The sequence below is a fragment of the Amia ocellicauda genome, chromosome 2, assembly GCF_036373705.1.
Source record: "Amia ocellicauda isolate fAmiCal2 chromosome 2, fAmiCal2.hap1, whole genome shotgun sequence".
NCBI classification, from domain to species: Eukaryota; Metazoa; Chordata; class Actinopteri; order Amiiformes; family Amiidae; genus Amia; species Amia ocellicauda.
Genome location: NC_089851.1, coordinates 14,061,277 through 14,074,014, shown reverse-complemented (window position 1 = coordinate 14,074,014; position 12,738 = coordinate 14,061,277).

Here is a 12,738-nt window from a genome sequence, read left to right as displayed (position 1 = left end):
CTTATATAAGAGGAAGGTGGCAGTTCGAAATTAATGAGACACCATTTTGAGATTTTCTTAAAAGATAATACTTCTGGATTTGAGCTGTTGTTTTCATTGATATAATCATTTCTCCTGAGCAGAGTAAGCATTGTAGTGCATCTCCCACACATACATTCGCAGACAGAAAATACACCAGCAGATTACATGAAAGGCTCAAACAGTGCAGCTACTGCCCTCGATGACTTGTATATTTTTTTCAGTAACATTGCCATGGAAACAGTTTTAAAGCGGGAGAGAACTCATCTAAATTAAGTAGCAAGTTAAGAAAAATAGTGTTGCCTTTTACTGTCTTCTAAACATGGCAATGTCAAAATCCTATTATTGTATTATTATTATTATTATTATTATTATTATTATTATTTGTAGTAGTAGTAGTAGTAGTAGTAGTATAAACATCTTATCCAACACAACTCCTAAAAAGATAAGCGTCAATATTTTATTCTGCATATCATACATCGTTTCTTTGAAATCTAATCTAATCTTCACAATACCATATGATTGCGAACTCTTATCTAAATAAAATGAAGGTATTTTCAGTGATTTTAATACTTGACTATCACAATGTTCTGTGTAACCTAGCAACATTATTTTTGATTGTCTCAATTTCATAGCTGTGATGTAAAATAACATTGCTATCTTACGTTCAATTAATATTATATATATATACAGTATATATATAACCATTACCATCAGCCTATATAACGCCTCCTAAATGCTTCTGCTTGCTTATATATACACTCACCTAAAGGATTATTAGGAACACCTAATAATCACCTAATAATCACAATTTAAATCACAATTTAAATCACAATTTAGACTTTCCTCATAATTTCCTTTGTAGTAATTTTATATATATATATAAAATTACTACAAAGGAAATTATGAGGAAAGTCTAAATTGTGATTTTACAAAATTAGATCTGTATTTCCCCTTGTATTTTTAACATTTGTAAAACTAAATTACTCACAACTTCCTATAATTGGAGTGTACTATTCAAGTACTCTTCATAGATAATGATCTTGTGATATCAGGTACCATTTCACAGAAAATGAAAAACATAAAAGTTCTGAACTCTGATGAAAGTGGAATGGCCTATCCATTTAAAACAACTCTTCCATGGGCGAATGAATCATCTGATATACCAAGGCAATATGTTGGAGGAAAAACTGTCTGTAAGAAAGAAACCCATCTTGAAAAAAGTATGTATATAACAGAGAATGTGTATTTCATTGCATTTTAGTTACTAGTCAATAAGAAATTTGCCAGCAACTTTTTCTGCCAGGACCAAAACTGCAGACATTCTGACTTCTAAGGTATCTTTACAAAAAATCTATATTTGTACCAATTTTAGAAATTGATGAAAAAATACAAAATTTTCTATCTGGCAGATAATTTAATAGAATTTCCATTTTCTTTATCTATGAACTATGCTGATTAATTTATATTGAAACATTTAGGGCTGGTTTCGCGGACAGGGATTAGTTTTGGACTAAATTGCCTTTTTTAAACTGGATTAATTCAAGGTGGCTTTCCCAGACATAGTTTAAAATAGTCTTAGATTTAGCCTTGTCTGGATTAAACTAATCAAGTTTCCATAAAGAAGATTAGAACTACTCCAGGACAAAATTAAGGTTTAAATTAAACTTCTAGAAGGCAGGTTTAACTTCAGATTAACACTGTTTGTCAATGGAGACATTATTTTGAATCAGTGAAGACCAACAGGCACCAGAAAGGCCAGATATTCGACTTATTGACAGGAGCAACCCATTGAATGATTTTGAATAAATCAGTTTTAAATGCTAAATACATAGTCCGACATTGTTATATTGATGATTTTTGCTTGTGTTGTCCGAGGTTGGTTTAGCTTATGTATCAAAGTTTATTATTAAGTGCAAGATTAAGAAAATATGTTTACACATACAAATACTCAATTTATGTTTCCACTTTATTATACATTTCAGAGATTGATGTATTGTGATCCAGAGCCAGTACTGACTTGAAGCAGCAACTCTGTCTGTTTTGTTGCATGACTGCCTCTTCCATTTTCATGTGGAAGTATTTTAACTTTAATTTCATGTTCCTCCTTTAGATATGTCAGCTTGTACTCATGCAATTCAATGGCCATCTTTTCATGCATGGTCAGTTTCTTGTTTTTCCTCTGCTGACCAGAAGTAGTACCAACTCCCTGCCTTTGCCTCAACAGATGTGGAAGGTGTACTCTCTTGTGGCTCCTCAGATGGATTAGGCACCTCTAGAAAAGTGTCAATAACAAAAGTCAAACTAAAAATTTAAGTCAAATGAATATGGGCATTTCAACATGGTCCACCAGTAAAAGAAAATCCAAGCAGAGTGCAGGATACATACCCAGTGTGCTCAATCCCTCATCTGACCCGTGCAGATGGTCATTATCTGGGATTCCTTTGATAGGATGCTACTCCTCTATAATACCATTCAGTAGGTCACCTAATGAATAATTTTGTACCTGCTTTGTTGATCCACCACCAAAAACCTCTCTTCTGACCTCAGCAGTAGTCTTTTTTAGGCCAATTTTCTAATTCTTCCTCAGGACCTTTCTGGAGGAACAGATGTCATGTAACACAAGCAATGTCAAACACACTGAAAAAAATAAGAAAGTTCTTACCTGAAGTTGTGGAATAGGTTGTGTTATTATTATTGTTATTATTATTATTATTATTATTATTATTATTATTATTATTATTATTATTATTATTATATATTTATTAGCGGACACCCTTATCCTAGGCGACTTACAGAACATAAGAGCATCATACAAGTGCAATACAGTCTAGAATTACAGATCAAAGCATAGTACAAATTACAAGTTCAAAATTACTTAAGTGCATACGAGAAATATACAGTTAATACAAATCCTACATCCTAGATTTGTGAGCTAATAATTGGAGACAAGATGTGAAGTCATAGTTAATAGCTCAGGGGAAAGGGACATAGGGGCAATCAATATAAATTGCGAGCAATGTAAAAGCAAGTTAAAGAAAACTAGATAAAGTGCAATTTAACAGGAGACCTGAGATCAGCAGTGAGGTGAGGAAGAATGGGGAAAAGAGGAGATCAGATTTGGAGAGGTTGAGCTTGAGGTGGTGGGAGTGCATCCAGGTGCAGATAGCAGATAAACAGGAAGAGATGCGAGAGGGAATGAGAGGGTCAGAAGAGGGAAAAGACAGGAAGATCTGAGCATCATCTGCATAAAAATGGTAAGAGAAACCATGGGATGCAATGAGGGGGTCCAGGGAGCAAGTGTAGAGAGAGAACAGAATGGGGCCCAGGACGGAGCCTTGGGGTACGCCTGTGAGGAGAGGTTGGGGGATGGATGAGGAACCTTGCCATGTCACTTGGTAGGTCCGGTTGATGAGGTAGGAGGAGAACAAGGTGAGAGCAGTCCCAGAGATTCCAAGGTCAGCGAGGCAGGAGAGGAGGATGGAGTGATCGACATTGTCAAACGCTGCAGAGAGATCAAGGAGGATGAGGACTGAGCAGAGGGAGGCCATCTGAGCACAGCTGAATGAGTCAGTGACTGCCAGGAGAGCAGTCTCAGTGGAGTGAGCTGTGCAGAAGCCAGATTGCAGAGGATCAAGGAGTGAGTGATGGGAAAGAAATGCAAAGGTGGACAACACACTTTAGGAGAGGAAGGGGAGTAGGGAGTCAGGGTGGTAGTTCAGAAGAGAGGTAGGATCAAGGGTAGGTTTCTTGAGGAGGGGGATCACAGCAGCTCAGAGTGGATCTGGCTGAGCGAAGTACGGAGGAGATCCAGGGCTGTGGAGGGGATCAGCATTTGCATTCATCAGCATTTAATTAATTGCAGATGTCTGTCCATGTATTTTTCTTCTATACTTCAATAGTCAATATGTGCTGTGCTTCTATTATGGGGTGGTTTGACAATATTTGCTTTGCTAGAGTTCTCTTCTCTTGTTCCATTGTTTTGTCTGTGTCTCCTGCTCTGATTCCACACAATGGTATATGTTTTGTAATCCATTCCTGGTTTTATGAGCAGCTGTCAGTTTGAGCCTTGTGCACACACTTGAATTAATCAGGACTAACATAGTCAAGAACACCATAGTCAAGAAGTGACTAATCCACAATTAAGTTGTGTTTCAGAAAGCCACTTGATTAACTTGCCACATGATTAACTATTCTAGATTAAGGCCTATTCCTGGATTAATGTATATCCTGTCCAGGAAACTGGTCCTCAGTGTAATTTCTGCATTGTACACAACATCATCCTCTTGTAATCAGTGCCTAAATATACTGTAACTTACTGTGGGGTTCCAGTCACAACGAGACTTGAACCCTGGCCACCGTGCCACAGTGCAGCAAACTTTCTGTATCACTAAAAGGCCCAGACCCACCAGTACATTACACTGGTGTCAGCAGTGGGATGCCGAGCCTGCGTCGGTCCATCTCAGGGTTAGCAGGCTCAGGAGCAGTGCGAAAATGTAGCAGGTAAAGTGTAGCGATTCAATAGCCTCGCTGAGGGGCCTGTGAGCAGGAGACCATGGCCAGAATCCCACAGTACATCACAATATTTTAATTCACTTTTCTGTGCTCAGCACTAATGTCTAAGATGAAAATGTGTCTGGAATGCTGCAGCTCTACTTAACAGTAATGGGTAAAATATAAATGCAATTTTCATTTCCATTTATGTTTGTACATAGAGCATGATGCTTGTTTTTCTATCCAAAAGACAATAGTGAATACAGAATGCTGAAATATTAATTATTATTATTAGGCTGATGGTTCTCTATGGGCTCTATTGTCTGTGTATATTCTGGTTAGGAATACCTAATTTTAACTTATATTTGAATAGCACACAGAAAACTAGGAACCTTGGTAGTGACACATTTCACCATTTTTGATGAATGAATAATGAAAGAAGCCTGCAAGGATTTGAAGTCTGGAGAGAGGTGGGTGGAAAGAGATTAATGAAAAAGTACTGCAGGGTTTGGTTCTCAAGGACAATGTTGTTGTTTTTTTGTTTTTTTTTAAGATTACAACATTACTGCTAATTCAGTATCACTATATTTTTGCACTATATCTCTTTGATTAAATGTTTGTTGCCGACACAGCAATCCAGGTTGAGAAAATCCAGGACATCTTTAGATGCCTGAGACTCTGAACAGTTCCACTGCTGTCAGGTGTTCACTTGTTGGCAGTTTTCTTTGTATGTTAATTGCAAGACTTTATTAGCTCAACTGGGACCTTTAAATGTCAGTATGGTTTGTATTCTAGCAATTAGGCACTGCTTTTGAACTATGATACTTCATTGCATTATTATCCAATAAACAGTATTGTGATATTAATCAAAATCAAGTTTTTTTGTTTGTTTGTTTAGTTATTATTAACTGATTTGATTGAAATTGACTTGCTGTGGATTCAATACACACTTGGAGCAAAGTTGAAATCTAAAAATGCTGAACATTAATATTTTATGACGTATTATGCATTTCATTTTTTACAGAATTCTATGCTCTATATACGAACATATCTCATTAACTGTTTAAAGAAATTACTAATATTTGCAATGTATTATTTAAGAAAGAATGGGGATTCAACTGAAACTGTCTCAAAGGACAAAACCAGTCCTCATATTATATGGGTCAGATACACAATTGTAACATTAATCAAATGAGTTTCTTTTTCATAGATGGTTTAAATGGTTATAGGGTCTCTGTGTCTCAAAATATGTGTATGACATTCATATTGTTTGTTACATTACTCTAATGAAGGTTTGCTTAATGTTCTGACTGAACTCTGATAAATGCTTGTGAGGTTCACCCCTGAGAGCCTTCCTCTTCAGATATTGCTCCATTAAAAGCTTAGACAGATTTCCATAAACCATTGACATCCAAGGAATTCCCTAAGGGGAGCTTTATAATATTCCCAGAACACCGTGCTTTTTTAATGTATATGTTATGAATACCTATTTCCTATTACCTGTTATAAAAATGAATTGATATTAGCCCATGTTCTGGGTCAAAGTATGCTATGGTGAGGATAATAGCTGTTTTAGTTGTGTTGGGAAATTTGCATTCTATCTAGTGAAGAATAAACCCTTTGATATTGCATACATATATAGGCTACATATAATACAACCGTAGTGGACGTTTTCTCCTGTGAATGTTTATTCTTATTATTTCTATAAGAAAAATTGCTATACTTTAGTTTTAAAATAATTTTTAAAATGCTTTCACTGATGACTTATCAAGTGCAAATGACGTAACCATTCATGATTTACCTTTAAAATTAGTCAATTCAATTCTAAAACAAACATTTTCTTTTCAAAACTATTAAATATTTACATAGACATGGAATACAGAGAAAACCAAGCAAAACTTATCAGCATTGAAAATAAACCTTTCTACAAAAACAAATCAAAACAATAAGGCCTATATAAATAAATGGTTGCATCAGTTGGAAATGAAATTGAATTTTGAATTGAATGAACCTACAGTTTCTTGAAAAAGCACTGAGACCAGGCTGAGGACTGAAGTTATCAACCTTTTAGAGATCCTTTGTGTTTTCAGTTAAATCCCTGCCCCCTCTTACTCCCAAACAAATACACATTTTATATAACAACTTCAGAGTCTAGATTCCATTTTTCTGTAAGGGCTTTTTTTTAACTTGTTGTGGACGTAAGATTCAAAAGCAATTTCTGCATCTGGAACAAGAGTAGGTCAATCAAGATAAGGTGAATATTGAGGGTGGTAGACACAAGCGTGTCCAGAGTTATACATAGATCACTAGGCACTACCCACATAAGGTATTTATTATTGGTCTTGTCCTAGTCAGGCCATTTAAATGTGGGAGACTCCATTACAATGTATGTGTACTTATTTCATTTTCTCATCATACGGACCTGCTCACTGCATTTTTACAGTACATGGTTAGAACTGGGTGTGATGTCATCATATTGCATCAGCGTCATGACAAAGTCTTAAAGGTATAAAGACCACAAACAGGAGCATTCTCAAGTATTATTTTTTTCTGATTGTTTTATTTAATAAATACTTTCACCAGAATAGAACATGTACATTACATTGGATGTAACTAAGTAATGTGATTAATCATTTGATTACATTTAAAGCAGTTTAATCTCTCATCAGCTTCTGCTGCCAATGCAGATTTGAGGAGGTAAAGGCAAATACTGCCTGTACATTGAGAGATAAAAAAAACTGATTTACAGAGACTGATATGAGCATCTTCAATCTAATGTTTTATATGTGACATTGTAACTGATCTCAAACTGCACCATTTTTTATGTAAACATGAAACACGTTAGGAGGGTTGGTTCATGAAGAACAAAAAGTGTTAAAATATAACTTCTTCATAGAGAAACATAATATGCTAAACAAAGCTTATAAAATGTTTTATTTGTATGCTTAAAATAAAAAATGGACTTTCTTTAATAATAATAAGAGAGAGAGAACAAGCAGAATTCAGAAGTGGGATATAGCATGATGGATCATATTCAAGTCATCCAAGAAGGATTAAATCAAATTAAATCAAATTAAATAATAACAGTGCCACATCAACCATCAGACTACACCAAGACACTGACAGAATTGAGATATGCAAAAAAGTGCATCAAGGAGACATAATTTCTGCAAAATTCTTCACAGCAACTCATGAAGGAAGTATTCAAGAATTTATACTGGGAAGAAATAAATTAATTTAAACAGAACTTAGTTGAACAACTTACGATTTGCTGTTGACATTGTCGCCTTTACCAAAACACCTGAAGACCTAAAGCTTCACATTCAGGAGCTCACTTAAGGCAGTTAAGAAAACTGGACTTAAAATGAACCAGAGTAAAAAAAAAAATCCATGTTTAACAGCTTTCTTAAATCTAAAAAAAAAATAAGTAGACCAACAGATACTTGATTGGACAACAAATCAGCGCATATGTAGGTATTATGGTAGAAATCAAAAGAAGTGTAAAAATGGGATGGAATGCATTTGGAAGAAACAGCAAGCTGTTGAAAGAAAATCTACCCACTTACTGAAGAGAAAAGTATTTGATCATTGCATTGCATACTACCAGCGCCCACGTATTGCTGTGAAACCTGGTCACTTAATGCAAAAACGATACAGAAACTGTGGGCGACATAAAGGAGCATGGAAAGGACCATGTATGCTTGGAATAACAAGAAAAGACCGAAAAATAAATGAATGGATCTGAGAACAAACCAAGATATGTGACATGTTTGAAAGAGGGAAAATATTAAAATGGCAATTTGTCGGACACATTGCAAGAGGAACAGATCAAAGATGGACAAAAGAAGTTAGATAGTGGATCCCAAGAGATAAAAAAGACCTAGAAGAAGATGAAAGTAAAAGATGGGCATTTGAAATCAGAAGCTTTGCAGGTGTGTTCTGGAAAAGGGATGTTGTACATCAAAACAAGTGCATACATCTTGGTGAGACTTTCGTTCAGCAGTTGATGGATAAACTGTGATAAGGATGACATACATATATATACATATATATATATATATATATATATATACACACACTCACCTAAAGGATTATTAGGAACACCATACTAATACTGTGTTTGACCCCCTTTCGCCTTCAGAACTGCCTTAATTCTACGTGGCATTGATTCAACAAGGTGCTGAAAGCATTCTTTAGAAATGTTGGCCCATATTGATAGGATAGCATCTTGCAGTTGATGGAGATTTGTGGGATGCACATCCAGGGCACGAAGCTCCCGTTCCACCACATCCCAAAGATGCTCTATTGGGTTGAGATCTGGTGACTGTGGGGGCCAGTTTAGTACAGTGAACTCATGGTCATGTTCAAGAAACCAATTTGAAATGATTCGACCTTTGTGACATGGTGCATTATCCTGCTGGAAGTAGCCATCAGAGGATGGGTACATGGTGGTCATAAAGGGATGGACATGGTCAGAAACAATGCTCAGGTAGGCCGTGGCATTTAAACGATGCCCAATTGGCACTAAGGGGCCTAAAGTGTGCCAAGAAAACATCCCCCACACCATTACACCACCACCACCAGCCTGCACAGTGGTAACAAGGCATGATGGATCCATGTTCTCATTCTGTTTACGCCAAATTCTGACTCTACCATCTGAATGTCTCAACAGAAATCGAGACTCATCAGACCAGGCAACATTTTTCCAGTCTTCAACTGTCCAATTTTGGTGAGCTTGTGCAAATTGTAGCCTCTTTTTCCTATTTGTAGTGGAGATGAGTGGTACCCGGTGGGGTCTTCTGATGTTGTAGCCCATCCGCCTCAAGGTTGTACGTGTTGTGGCTTCACAAATGCTTTGCTGCATACCTCGGTTGTAACGAGTGGTTATTTCAGTCAAAGTTGCTCTTCTATCAGCTTGAATCAGTCGGCCCATTCTCCTCTGACCTCTAGCTTCAACAAGGCATTTTCGCCCACAGGACTGCCGCATACTGGATGTTTTTCCCTTTTCACACCATTCTTTGTAAACCCTAGAAATGGTTGTGCGTGAAAATCCCAGTAACTGAGCAGATTGTGAAATACTCAGACCGGCCCGTCTGGCACCAACAACCATGCCACGCTCAAAATTGCTTAAATCACCTTTCTTTCCCATTCAGACATTCAGTTTGGAGTTCAGGAGATTGTCTTGACCAGGACCACACCCCTAAATGCATTGAAGCAACTGCCATGTGATTGGTTGGTTAGATAATTGCATTAATGAGAAATTGAACAGGTGTTCCTAATAATCCTTTAGGTGAGTGTATATATATATATTGTCATTCTCCTCACGCAGTGTCACTAACTTCAAAAAAACTGAAGAACTTTGAAAAACAACTTTATTTAGTTCAACTATATATTCTAGTTTGGTGTATTATTTTTAAAAGTAAAACTACTGAATTTTTAGGTTCATATTTAGAGACAGACATTTTTTATATCAGATAGTAATACTGAAGATGTATTTATTGTTTTATAATTTTCAGGAGATTTCCCCAGCTGTATGATCATGTGAAACACAGTGACTCTCACGTCACTTCAGTGCAACCAGCTGTTTTACTTCATACAGACCATCACAGTGTGCGGTGCGTTGCATTCAATTTGCTATGGAGTCTTTATTCATTTTGCTGACTGATCCTCACAGTGCTTTTTCCCTGTGTAATAACTATGGCAAAGGAGAAGCGCCATGGATCCCACTTTGGATCTAAAAAGGAAGGAAATGTCCAGTAGAGTTTGGTTCATAGTACATCTTCTGTAAATCTGTAAATTTATTTATGTCAAATTATAGTTACCAATTCATTAATTTAGCTTATTTTAACTGTGTATTATGCTGCATTAGTTATTTTGGGCACATTTTAGTCTTTTAAAAGTGTTTTATTAACCTTTTTAAGAAAATCCATATATATTAAGCTGACCAGGTGTGACCGATGAAAGTAATGAGTTTTGAACATCCGACCAGCCTTAGTTCAAATGATCATGACCTCATCGTGTGTGTGTGTGTGTGTGTGAGAGAGAGAATGAATGTATGCGTTCGTGCATGCATGCATGCATGTGTGTGTGTGTGTGTTTCAAGTTATTTGTTTTTAAATACTTTTAAATAAATTGTTTGTTTTATATAATGTTCCCATGTGCCGACTTGTAAACTACTTATGTTTCTACACACTGACTGCAGAAACTCTGCACTTACAGTGCATCTGGAAAGTATTCACAGCGCTTCACTTTTTCCACACTTTATGTTACAGCCTTATTCCAAAATTGATTAAATTCATTATTTTCCTCAAAATTCTACAAACAATACCACATAATGACAACGTGAAAGAAGTTAGTTTGAAATCTTTGCAAATGTATTAAAAATAAAAAACAAAAAAAGCACATGTACATAAGTATTCACAGCCTTTGCCATGCCACTCAAAATAGAGCTCAGGTGCATCCTGTTTCCACTGATCATCCTTGAGATGTTTCTACAACTTGATTGGAGTCCACCTGTGGTAAATTCAGTTGATTGGACATGATTTGGAAAGGCACACACCTGTCTATATAAGGTCCCACAGTTAACAGTGCATGTCAGAGCACAAACCAAGCCATGAAGTCCAAGGAATTGTCTGTAGACCGCCGAGACAGGATTGTATTGAGGCACAGATCTGGGGAAGGGTACAGAAAAAATTATGCAGCATTGAAGGTCCCAATGAGCACAGTGGCCTCCACCAGGACTCTTCCTAGAGCTGGCCTCCCGGCCAAACTGAGCGATCGGGGGAGAAGGGCCTTAGTCAGGGAGGTGACCAAGAACCCGATGGTCACTCTGACAGATCTCCAGCATGTCTCTGTGGAGAGAGGAGAACCTTCCAGAAGAACAACCATCTCTGCAGCACTCCACCAATCAGGCCTGTATGGTAGAGTGGCCAGATGGAAGCCACTCCTCAGTAAAAGGCACATGACAGCCCGCCTGGAGTTTGCCAAAAGGCACCTGAAGGACTCTCAGACCATGAGAAACAAAATTATCTGGTCTGATGAAACAAAGATTGAACTCTTTGGCCTGAATGGCAAGCGTCATGTCTGGAGGAAACCAGGCACCGCTCATCACCTGGCCAATACCATCCCTACAGTGAAGCATGGTGGTGGCAGCATCATGCTGTGGGGATGTTTTTCAGTGGCAGGAACTGGGAGACTAGTCGGGATCGAGGGAAAGATGAATACAGTAATGTACAGAGACATCCTTGATGAAAAGCTGCTCCAGAGCACTCTGGACCTCAGACTGGGGTGAAGGTTCATCTTCCAACAGGACAACGACCCTAAGCACACAGCCAAGATCACAAAGGAGTGGCTACAGGACAACTCTGTGAATGTCCTTGAGTGGCCCAGCCAGAGCCCAGACTTGAACCCGATTGAACATCTCTGGAGAGATCTGAAAATGGCTGTGCACCGATGCTCCCCATCCAACCTGATGGAGCTTGAGAGGTCCTGCAAAGAAGAATGGGAGAAACTGCCCAAAAATAGGTGTGCCAAGCTTGTAGTATCATACTCAAAAAGACTAGAGGCTGTAATTGGTGCCAAAGGTGCTTCAACAAAGTATTGAGCAAAGGCTATGAATACATATGTACATGTGCTTTTTATTGTTTTTTATTTGTAATAAATTTGCAAAGATTTCAAACAAACTTCTTTCATGTTGGTATTATGGGGTATTGTTTGTAGAATTTTGAGGAAAATAATGAATTTCATCCAAGCGCTGTGAATACTTTCCGGATGCACTGTATGCTTACACCACTTAACCTTGTATATTAAAAATAACCAAGCTGAGCCTTGCAATGTCAGATAAGGAATATCATTACAATTAATGTCACCCAAGGTTACTACAAATATAAAATGCTTTTTGATACTCTAAACGTCTGAACTGATAGTGGATCCTATTAAAAGCAACGACAGACAAAACATTCCTGTGGTCTGGATAGCTCTCTGGTAATATATTATTAAACATCTTTCCTGAAGGTATACCTTAGTCTCAGAAAAATACAAAATTCTTATAAAAAATAGATTAAAACATAAGAAATGTAAGTTGAAATGAATAAATACATTATATAGGCATCTGTATACATATTAGTATCACCTCAACATTCCTTTAGCATGCAAATATAGTTAATATCAATGTTATGCTTATTAAAATGTTTGTGTACATTAAACAAATTAAACTTTTTTTTTTTT